Genomic DNA, 3,251 nt, shown 5'->3' on the forward strand with positions numbered 1-3,251 from the left:
GGAATTTCAACACTCGGTTGAACTTCCTCTCAGTCTTGAGCATTAGCTAGCTCCTTTTCAGCTTCGGTAGTGTTGGGCTCTACTGTCTTTCCTCTCTTCAAAGTCAACGCTTTGCAATGCTCCTTCCCCGGATTCCTTAGATTCTCTGTATCACTAGGTAAAGTACCTTGTGGTCTGTTCCTGAGTTCAGTAGTCAGCTGGCCCACTTAATTCTCCAAATTCCTTAAAGTGGCATCGTTTTTTGCCATGTATGCCTTCAATAAATTCTCTAAGCTATTGGATGATTTGGCCTGAGCTGGTTTCTGAGCTTGTTGAGAAAAACTAGGCGCTGAGTCAGTCTAGGTTGAGTGTAGTTGTTACTGGTTCTAGCCCCTTGGTTGCTCTAGGAAAAATTCGAGTGGTTTCGCCATGATGGGTTATAGAAGTTGGATTACAATCCTTGCCTTCCTCGATTTTAGTTATGATTACCCATGTAATATACGGATTCAGGGTTTGATGGACATTCTTCGAACAAATGTCCCTTCCCACAATAAACACAGGCTATACTCTCAAATTGGTGAGGTGGTTGGGCTACAAAACTGTTAGACCCATTAGTGGTAAGATTCTTAAGCATTGAGGATATTGAAGATACCTGAGATGCGAGTGAAGTGAGAGCGTCCACTTCATGTATTCCAGCGACTCGTCTTCTTGACGCGACTCAATTGGTTGGCCATTGATAATTGTTACTGGCGATCCTCTCGATAATTTCGTAAGCCTCATTATAGGACTTATAAAGGAGAGCACCGTTAGCAGAAGCGTCCACTACCATCCTTGTGTGAGCATTAAGACCATTATAAAATGTCTCTAGTTGGATGCAATTTGGGATTCCATGATGAGGGAATTTCCTTAATAGCTCTTTGTATCATTCCCATGCCTCATACAAGGACTCATCATCCATTTGTTAGAAAGCAGTGATCTCGTTCCTCAACTTAGCATTCTTACTAGGTGGGAAATACTTCATAAGGAATCTTTCGACTAACTTTTGCCATGTATAAATTGAGTTTCGTGGCAATAAATTCAACCAGGCTCGAGCTCTGTCCCTTAGTGAATACGGGAACAGCTTCAATCGTAATGCATCTTCGAAAACTCCAGCTAATTTGAAAGAGTCACTCACCTCCATAAATAGTCTTAAATGAAGATGAGGATCTTCTGTAGGCATTCCACTAAATTGGCCCACTGTTTGAAGCATCTGGAACATGACTGGCTTCAGCTCAAATTGTTGTGCCTCGATTTTGAGTCTCTTAATACCCGGTTTAAGATCATTAAAAACAAGCACTGCATACTGTCTCAAGGCTCTATCCCTATCATCAACAATAAGGATAGGATTTTGAGCAAGGTTTGCTCCATTTCCTTGATTCATATTCTCAAAAGTCATTCCTTCAGTCCTTCTCTGGTTCGCTTGTCTTCTTCGCTGTCGGAAAGTTCGTTCAATCTCAGGGTCTACAGGGAGTAGGTCAATAATTCGGTCAATACTCATAAACACCTGAAATAATCACAGAAAAATTAATTAAGTTAAAAATTAAACAGAAAAATAAACCAAAATGTAAAACTAACAATTCACAAATAATGACTTTTTGAAACAGTCCCCGACAACAGCGCCAAAAACTTGGAACGACGGAAATGTGCAAGTGTACACAATCGCAACAAGTAATAAAGTGACAAGTAAATGTCGAGTTATCGTACCTACAGGGACTGTAAAAAGAATTATTTATGAAATTAATTGTAAAACACTTTGGTGAGGTAAAAATAATTTGGTTTTAAAAGATGGTCAAAAACTATTTAAAAACTAAATAAATAATTAAAATAAAACAAAGGAGTTCTAATGCACGATTTCAAATAAGATTTAATCAATGTAACATACTTGTGTTGGATTAATCATATTCCTTTAACTTAGAATTATTAAACTCATGTTTACACTGTTATGAATAAATTCACAGCAACCCAGTAATTTGCTAACTTATGAACAAATTTACATACAAAAATCCATTCATCTCTTGACATATCCCTATGTCAATTCAATCGGCTAAACAGAGTCTAGCAAGCAAACATGTTATTGCACATACATACTCATTAAATTGAACCAATCTATTGCATATCCCTATGTCAATTCAAACGATTAATTAAATCTAATAAGCATATAAAAGACTTTGTGAAGTAACAGGGCATCCCTACCTTGAAACAATTTAATCATAATAATCTTGCAAGTTATGCAAGGCAATAATATCGCCAGATACATTGCTAATTTACCCTTCAGCTACCTTAGAAGAATAAACATGCACTGATTAAGTACTGTGTCAATTAATTACAATTTCAATCTGTTTAAATAATTAATTCATTAGTTACCTCACAGTCGTAACACGAGAATAACTTAGGCATGATTTTACTTAACCAAGCAATTTACCAAGGCCTATAACAGCATAAACATCATTTTAACAATTCAAGCAGGCAGAATATAATCAACCCAACTCAAACATAATTTAAGATGAATTGATTAAAATAACCATTTCAATATCATAAATATTCATAAACATGTTCATCAAAACAATAACAAAAATTAAAGAGTTAGGAAATAAGAGGCAAATCCGGTGTTTTTCCGTGGCTTGACTAGTTGCTCCGTTCTTCGTTCTTCGTTGGCCTTGGCTACCAAGGTGGCTTATGAACACCTAATTGCTGCTCCAAAATGGCTGATAGAAGCCTCTCTCCCAAGAGAAGAAATCGGCCCTTGAACAAGAGGGAATGTAATGGAAAAAATTGAGAGAAAAGTGAGAGAGGGAATGAGAGAATGATGTGAAGTGAGTGATGCTTTGAATGATCAGCAAGGGGTGGCTTTTATAGCTGATTGTGGCTGCTAAAAATATCAAATTCCAGAAGCCAAAGAGACCTTCCTTGGCCAGCCACACACATGGCAAGGTTGAGAGTTTCAACTTTGCTATTTTAAGTTTGGGGCAAATCTACAAAGCCATAATTTAATATGGGGTTTGAATGCAATTTAGAAGTATTTTGAGGGCCTTTTTGCAAGCATATTTAATCAGATAAAATGATTATTTGGGTAAGCATATGGACGGTTTTGGGCTGCCCATTTAGTGGCTGGCTTGGTTCACTCAAATTGGCTCGACCAGTGCGGTTCAACTAGACCCTTTCTCCATAATTAACTAAAAATAATTTATTTAACCCACATTAAAATGGGGAATAAATTAAAATTAATTAAATTA

General features: G+C 36.9%; 1 non-coding gene across 1 annotated transcript; it reads left to right on the plus strand.

Moving 5' to 3' along the window:
* Positions 1–863: 863 nt before the first annotated feature.
* LOC128282940 (small nucleolar RNA R71) lies at positions 864–970 on the plus strand. The gene has a single exon (XR_008273289.1). It is a non-coding gene; the product is annotated as a small nucleolar RNA R71 (small nucleolar RNA).
* Positions 971–3,251: the final 2,281 nt, after the last annotated feature.

Source organism: Gossypium arboreum, chromosome 10 (assembly GCF_025698485.1).
Source record: "Gossypium arboreum isolate Shixiya-1 chromosome 10, ASM2569848v2, whole genome shotgun sequence".
Lineage (NCBI taxonomy): Eukaryota > Viridiplantae > Streptophyta > Magnoliopsida > Malvales > Malvaceae > Gossypium > Gossypium arboreum.